Genomic DNA, 8,170 nt, shown 5'->3' with positions numbered 1-8,170 from the left:
AACTGCTATCATTATTAAGTGTTTCATGCTCATAATATTCATTTAGACTGGTGAATAATAACTATTGACTGTGTCTTTTTGACTGGTGTCCCATCGAACGACCAATATATACTAGTTGCTAATGAACTGGATTAAATTAATTATGTAGATAATCTAAAGATTTTAAGCTATACTACAGACCTCCCCTGAATGTGAAAACCTCCTATAAAAGATAAATTCTAGATGGAAACTCCACACTGAATATTTCATCTTTCAGTGTCAGTTTCCTTGATTCTGGTGCACATTAGAACAAAGCTTTCCATTTGCCATACACAACCCTTGCTTGGATGATGAGGGTTATACAAGCAAGCACAGATTAAACTTTGAAATCTGTTTTGTTGAATGTATTTGATCTTTATGTATATTTGTCTATTTTAATGTATTTGAGGATCTGTATGTATATTTGTTTTGTTGAATGTATTTGAGTATTTGTATGTATATTTGTCTATTTGAATTGGTTCCAAAACACTGAGTATGGTTAATGAAAGGTGTTTTTTCCTCCATTGGGCATTGTGACTGCATTTAGTGTCACTAGTCATTTTCCTCATGGCCTACAGTAAAACCAATGAAATCTCTTCTGCAATTTCCCATTTCCTCTTTATTAAGGCTGCTGGTGACTCAATTAAAACTGAAATGCATGAATCTGCTGTGATAATGATTGTTCCTTTAATCGGGGTACGTATGTGTCTTCAGAGATCTGCTATGTATGCAAATTGGTAACTTTAGGAGGCTCAGAGGGTCATACTGGCCCAGCGCAATTAATGCGTGCAGACGCAGGACTGAGAGCCTCTGTGATGTGCTCCTCCAAAACAGCAGTCTTTTCCCATTCAAAACTAGATATGAAATGAAAGTTAAGTCAAACATTAACCATTCAGTCTTAATCAGCTCAACCAGCAGGTATGGAGCAGCTCATTTTTCTGGACATATTTACCACCTAACATTAATTCCCACTGTCTATCCATAGACCAATTGCATACGCATTAGTGGATTGAGAAAGGATACTTGACCTATGAAACAGAGAAAGATTTACTTGCATAATATTTTATGGAACTAAAATTTCTTGTAATAACTTAGTCCCCACTGTTATTTATGATGTTAATTTGTCTGTATTTAATTGGAAATTAAAATTTTAATGTTTACCGCTAACCCACTGGCCTCAAGGAGGGTTTTAAAAAATCAGTGATTTCAGACAAATTTAAACATAAATGTAACCTTTCAATATTTAATGGCCATATGTGGAGCTATCCACATGTAGAGGTTAGAATGCTGCCTTAATGTGATTCAATCTCTGGGTTCACGTTCATTTCACAGAGATATTTTAGTCGATATTCAGCATGCTGGAACTGAACGTCATCCGGATGTCATTATTTTATGCACACTGTTTCTCTGTACTCTCTCTTACCTGCGCAAGAAATCACTATTTTATTGGACCTGTTATAGTTAAAAAACGGGCACTTGTGTTGTGTTTTCATCAAAAAATACCAATATTTTTAGGAAACTTGCAATATACTGTAGGTTCTTGACCTCTGTATTGATAATTCTCTTCATTTTTGACTCATTTAGTAGTCCTGGCCTTTACACTATGCAGGTCTGGTTCTGGACAACTAGACTTAATTGCTTATTGGTTACAAGATCTCAGTGGAAATTAACAGCAAATAACAATTTTTGGTACCAATTACTTCCACCATTCCATCAGAAGGCCTGAACCCAGGATCTCAGAGCTTCTGTTGACCAGAAGGATGTCCTTTGGATTGGACTCAGTGCAGAACCCAGTTCATTTTCCTGAGGTTGACTACTGTAACTTTGCATGTGGCATCCAGGGTCAAATGAATTGGACTTTTCATAGAATGTGTATATTTCTCAATTGAAGCATCACTTCTGGAAGGCAGCAGATCAGGAATACTGACCTGTCATTAACTCCGTGATTGCACTCTTTTAGATATGCTGGTGTATAGAGGGTAATGGAACTTGAATGGACATTTAGATTCAACTGTAATTTCAGTTGCACTAAAGTCTCTTAGGCGAGTGATCTTTTCTCAATGTTCCATGCTTTCGAGGGCTGTGACCCAGCAGAGTCCAGATGCATTAATTCAAGCATTCAGAAGATTGTAGTCAAAGACCTTTTCTCCCTTTGCTCTCTCTTTCTCTCTCTTTCTCTCTCTTTCTCCCTTTGCTCTCTCTTTCTCTCTCTTTCTCTGACTCTCTCTTCTCTCTCTGACACACACACACAGACACAAGCGCGCCGCGCACACACACATAGACACAAGCACCCACACACACACACACTTACACCCACACACACCCACTATCACACAGTCACACTCAGATTGGAGAATAACCTCTGACATTTAAGTAACTTCATTTCCACATTAGACAGAATAAAGTACCATGTGGAAAATATGTCAGTCTTCAAAAAATGAAAGCGGCCTGGCTCCCCTGTCAACACATAAATATCTCTCATAATGGTGGTTTGTATAAGGCCTGGAAACTTAGCAGTGGAATGGTCCCAATGGGACACACTGTCCCTTAGGCATGGAGCTCTGCTTTGGCCGGGGAGGAAGATCCTTTCAGTCTCTCTAATCTCTAAAGTTGACCTTAATTTCCCTCGGGATCAATAAAGTATCCATCTATCTATCTATCTATCTCTACTGGTTGAAGCTCATGCTCACTGCTCATTTAGAGTGTGTTCTTCAGGCAGATGTATGTCATAGGTCATCTTCCTACTGTCCATACACATTGCCTTAGTCATTTTGTGGCATTCCAACAGAGCCTGTGTGTGTCAGCTTGGCTCTCATTGGATGAGTATGTTAACTTATAAAGTGTGGAGGCATTTCCCAATATAAGATTGATTCATCAGTTTGGATTTATATCATTTAAGCAGTGGCTTGAAATGCACCTAAGTGAATATAAGATAATTAATCGGTTTGGATTTATATAATTTAAGCAGTGGCTTGAAATGGACCTAAGTGAATGAGGCCAGGCCCCTGTTTGGCCTGTGCTCCGACTGTAGTATGTTGGCTTTGTTCAATTGCACAAGATGTATTTTCTGGGGACTTGGTCACTTGGCTCGCTCTGGATTTGGCCTTACCTCATATTGTTTTAATTCCAGACTGGTTGAGTCATACAGAGCAATCAGGGTAGTCTCGGGCCACAGTGCCTTTTTTGGGAATGTCATGTGAGAAGGACTGATGCCATTTTTCCCTGAAAATAAAGTCAGAGCTGTGTCTGGAAGTTGTGGAATGTGTGGCCAGCCCCAGGGCCAGGGCTCTGTTTGGAAATAACTGGGCAGATTAGGAGCGTTCTCAGGGATAACATGCAGGGGCAGGCCCTTAGTCTGGAGAACGGACCTATCAGGCGCTGCCAGCTCACTTCTGAACATCCTTTTCCTCCACTGCGTTTTCGCTCATAAATAAATCCTGTCTTCTAAGCACCTCCCAACCGTTTCTTTAAGACTCTGTGATGTCATATGATAACGGAAATAGCTGATCACACTTGTTTTAAAAAAACTCATGTACGCTCACTCCAGTGTCTGTTCGAAATCCTACGAAAGTTCAAACAGCCTTTGCTTTCCTGGACAGAAAGTATTCTGTAAGCTGCTGACTCACGAAGCTCACACCTTTCACGCACATCATACTTTCAATGATCTAGCCTGTGGGCAGAACTCACTGTGTACATAAAAACACTGACTTCTACATTAGTTCAAGTGGCCTTTTCTCTTGTGGACTGAATGCCTTCTTTAATTTGCAGAGTCACGGAATGTATTGTACTTAATCCCGCATCATACTTCCAGTCACAGAGCAAAATAGTTATGTGGACAAGTTGAACATTCCATGGCATGGAATGATCCTAGTGGGGTGTATTCTGCATAACGTGCCACAAAAGTGTAAATGTTGGCCCCTTAGACATCTATTACGGGTGGAAAGAATTACTTTTGTCTTAGTTTTTTTGGGAGAAGTGCATTCAGCATTTTGTCCACAAATATTAAGCACAACGCTCAATTCAGTGCATGACAGGAATCTTTTCTGTCCACAGAAGTATGTTGTATTTCATTGCATCATTTTCTCACTAAATTCTGCTGAATGCTCTGCCTTCACCCATGGGGGCTTAAAAGATAATGGATACTACATATAGTAGTACACTACAGACACCATTCTTAAAAGAGAATGGATACTACAAATAGTAGTACACTACAGACACCATTCTTAAAAGAGAATGGATACTACAAATAGTAGTACACTACAGACACCATTCTTAAAAGAGAATGGATACTACATATAGTAGTACACTACAGACACCATTCTTAAAAGAGAATGGATACTACATATAGTAGTACACTACAGACACCATTCCTTGACTTGCCAAATTTGATATCTGGGCAAGGTCAAGGTAACAGCTGCCTTAGCCTTCTTTGCCACTTTAATGCCAGTATATTCCAGTTTAAAGATGAGCAATACATTCATTGACTGCCTTTTTCACACAGCAGTTTGCTTTTTTCCATCACCTAATCCACACCATGCAATTAAAACCAGGGTTCTGGATAGGCATAGGCATAGCCCTCAGAGAGGCATGTCTTTTGAAATGGTAGAAAAGCTAGATCCCAGGTGGGGATGAGAAGGGGTGTTTTGGAGAAAACCTTCTTCACAATTAGACACCTTTTCTTGTTGTCCTCTGTGTCAGCGTCTGCTCCATGACTGGAGATACACTCGACTCATTCCATGTGCTAACAATACCAATGTTCATGTTTCATAAGATCCATGCATTGACTGTGATCAATACCAATGTTAATGTGTCATGAGATCCACGCATTGACTGTGATCAATACCAATGTTAATGTGTCATGAGATCCACGCATTGACTGTGATCAATACCAATGCTAAAGGTTCATGAGATCAGTGCATTGACTGTGATGGCAGTGTTACAGCACTTAAAGGCACCCAAGCAGAAACAGAACTAGAGCTCCCTGGAGTCCTGAGATGGGAGAATGGATCATTCTTTTTATTAGTGTAATTCCCAGTACAACAGAGTGATACACTTGATGAGGTGCTTTTGGATGGGTTCCAAGCCCTCAGGTCTATGTGCCATGGTTGCTCTTATCTTCCCCAATTAGCAGGCCATCATAATAGTGGAGGACTGTGGACCTGAAAATGAGACAGTTTAAAGATGTTTTGCTATCAGACTAACTACACCAGATCAAAGAACACATTTGCCGGCAGAACACCCTATAAAAATGTACTTTTTAGGTAATCGCTTGCTTGAGCATAACTGGGCTGCCTGCAAGGAGCTATAATTGAATTTACCTTACTGTTGAACATAAATGTAATATCAGTAAAACATGAAAAAGGATATCATAAAAGATCTTCAACCGGATTATGTGCCCACAACAATATTATTAGTGCTTTTTTATATACATACTGTATATAGCCCATATCCAGGACTGCCTTTGTTTCAGAAAATCCAATGACGCCAAGTTATAACTTTGGAAAAATGCTAAGCATTTCTCTTACAATATCACATCTTTTGAAACAGAAGCATACACAGAGGCAGTTGATAAAGTAGGTTTGCTATCTGCTAGTGGTGAGAGTCTGAGCATCGTGAGAAATCTTTCTGGCACAAGTGCTGCAGTGCTGGATTTGGGCTACATCTTGACGTGAGGTATCTGTCACATTCCAGCCACATGTCAATTAGGCTGCGGGAAGTCAGCATAAACATGCTAAATAAGAGCAGATTCATGGTACAGCTGCGCAGGCTAGAGGATCCAATGCTGTGAGTCACAGTGCGCTGGTTCTGCTACAGCTGTGTTTGTCTGTGTACATGCCAAACTTAGCAAGTACAAATTGTGTTCACGTTTTCTTTCTTGAAAAAAAATATTCCAATCTCTGTATCATCTCTGACGATAACACAGAGGTTGAATTTAAAGTGAATACTTGGTCAACCGAAGCATTTAGACATGTGTTCTTAATGTGTGTATGTATATGACTGTATGACGTATCATAGTCCAAGACGTGCATGGATTGTTTTGTACAAATTCTTTATTTGATTATTTTGTGTGCGTATAAGCACATATGGACACCATACATGTCTGGCTTTGGCTGGCTATGTTCTCCATCGCAGGCAGTTGCGTGAGGAAGGGAGGGGCGTGAGGCATGGCATGGAACAATGTTTTCTCTTAATAAAATCCCTTGTTTTCTCGTTGGATGCTTAAACGACAGGAAACCGGCCCAATTCCAATCTCATTACCATGCCATGTTGGACAGGATTCAGCTCATTATAATGACAGCTCTGTTGGCCAGGGCTCACTCTACACAATGCCCAGCCTTTCCTGCGCAGGGGCTTACAACAGAATGCGCTGAAGTCCTCGTCAAATCCAACCACTACCACATGAAAGATGGATTCTGAATATCTCTGTCTGTTGGGAAACATGAATTTGAAACTACCTCAAATGTTACAATATTTGATTCATGGATCATGTAGATTCATCTGAAAGCGTTACTTTGAGTGTTTCTTTGAAGTAAAAGCAATTGAAAGTCTCACCATTTGGTTTACCTCAGACCTCACAAGCCATGGACTTAATGATGATGCTTTATTGAATGAATATTGACCACATGCTTTATCATGGGGGCATGCTAGCAGTATGATACCCTGGCCTATGGGACCGTGGAAGCGGTGGAGTTGGAGTATGTATCCGGCAGAAAGGAGGGCCAAACGCAGCATGTAGTGGGGCTTTGGGCTCTGGATGAAAGGAACTGGAGTAGTAAGGTAGTGCTGATGTTAGCTTAATAGGCTAAGGGCTCATTTGGGCGAACTGGTCTACCTAGCAACAGACCGACCCTCTCATATATGTTGCAGCAGATTTGTATTTATTTCATACAGCCAGCCTCTGATTGGTACTTAATATCTTTTGAGTAACATAATGCCTCGCCTGCCATGAACAGCAGGTCAGATTGTCTGCGAAAGATAGTTAATAGATGGTCATTCGTTCAAGAGGTTTATTGGTCTGTCCAGTCCTCATCTTCAAATGTTGTTTTGTTGACTCCTATCCGCTGTTCCAAAATGATGTGCATAATGTGAAAATGTCATATGAAACTCTATTAACCAGTCTCTTTGTGTTCATATATTGGGGAGCCACTTCAGAAATATTACCCCTCCTGAATCCTGAATGAAGAACCAGTACAGTTTTGTTCTGTGTTCACCAGATGGTAAGCACTCTGTTGTTACACGGATTTATTTTGGTTTAGATTATTGATTGGCAATATACCATCTAATGATTTGTATGTAACATGAGCACACAGACATGCACAAGTCACAGAGTGGTCTTGTTTCTAGGTTAGCATGAAGTCCAATGAATTTAACTGGATCACAGTGTGGTCTTGTTTCTAGGTTAGCATGAAGTACAGATGAATTGAACTGGATCACAGAGTGGTCTTGTTTCTAGGTTAGCATGAAGTACAGAATTATTAAACTGAATCACAGAGTGGTCTGTTTCTAGGTTAGCATGCAGTACAGATTAATTGAACTGAATCACAGAGTGGTCTTGTTTCTAGGTTAGCATGAAGTACAGATTAATTGAACTGAATCTCCCTTTGTTGAGAACAACTTGTAATCTCTCCGCTGCTTCCTGAGAGGAGGTGGTACATGGTGGTGCTGGCACACACTGGTCTGTTAAATCACGACAGAACCGTTCTGTTGTGTGTGACACTGGGGTTTCGGACCTCTGTGGCAGATGGTGTGGACTAAATACTGTGCCTTATGCCTAAGGTCTTGGTTCTTCTAACCATGTGCATGCTGTGTTTTCATTCTTGCATGAGGACAACTGATGGTGCCATTTCTGGCCACTTTCACAAATCATGCTCCATTTCATGTCAACAGCAAGGCCACATTGCTTATGTATATGACCTGGCTGCAGTATAGAACCACAGAACAAGCTGGGTGCACCAGTGCTACAGCATGGTGAGCTATCTATCTAACCATGACACGTCTCTGTCCTAGCTCGAGTTTCTCTGTTTACCTGAATGATTAGGATAGTCTGTCATGAACAGTTTGCATGACATAGTAGGCCTACTTGCAAACCTTGCCTGCCTGCCTGTAACGGCTTCTAACAGTTTGTATTCACTAGCTTCATGTCAGCATACTG

This window comes from Sprattus sprattus (genome assembly GCF_963457725.1).
Source record: "Sprattus sprattus genome assembly, chromosome: 5".
Taxonomy (NCBI): domain Eukaryota; kingdom Metazoa; phylum Chordata; class Actinopteri; order Clupeiformes; family Clupeidae; genus Sprattus; species Sprattus sprattus.
This window is presented reverse-complemented; position numbering follows the sequence as displayed.